This window comes from Morone saxatilis, unplaced genomic scaffold (assembly GCF_004916995.1).
Source record: "Morone saxatilis isolate NCDOM2014 unplaced genomic scaffold, NCSU_SB_2.0 Contig12, whole genome shotgun sequence".
Lineage (NCBI taxonomy): Eukaryota > Metazoa > Chordata > Actinopteri > Moronidae > Morone > Morone saxatilis.
The window spans coordinates 7,797,119-7,797,412 of record NW_023339674.1 but is presented as its reverse complement, the minus strand read 5'-3'; the positions used below and the strand labels follow the sequence as shown (position 1 = coordinate 7,797,412).

The following is a 294-nucleotide window of genomic DNA, read 5'->3' as shown; positions in this document are numbered from 1 at the left end:
TTTTTAATTTCCTAATGAATGACGTGCGCCGGTTTAATTGCTGCGCCAGAAACTGAAAGTACAACTTAGGTCAATTTCCTCCAGCCACTTTCCGTTCGTCATAAATCTCTTTTTCCTGAGTTTAACTCAACGGTCAAGAAGGCATGTCAAGTACCAAGTTGAATCGTGTCGCTGTCGGCGCTAGGGTAGCTCAGTCGGTAGAGCTGGGGACCCATGTACGGACTATACATATACTATACTATAGTGTCACGGGTTAGAATCTGACCTGCGGTACCCCAGGATTTTCCTTTATTA

The 294-nt window shown here is 44.6% G+C and overlaps 1 protein-coding gene across 1 annotated transcript in view; it reads left to right on the top strand.

Annotated features, from left to right (window-relative positions):
• Positions 1–294, top strand: part of pla2g4ab (phospholipase A2, group IVAb (cytosolic, calcium-dependent)) — a 19,522-nt gene that overhangs the window by 4,553 nt on the left and 14,675 nt on the right. The gene's annotated exons all lie outside the window — the stretch shown is intronic.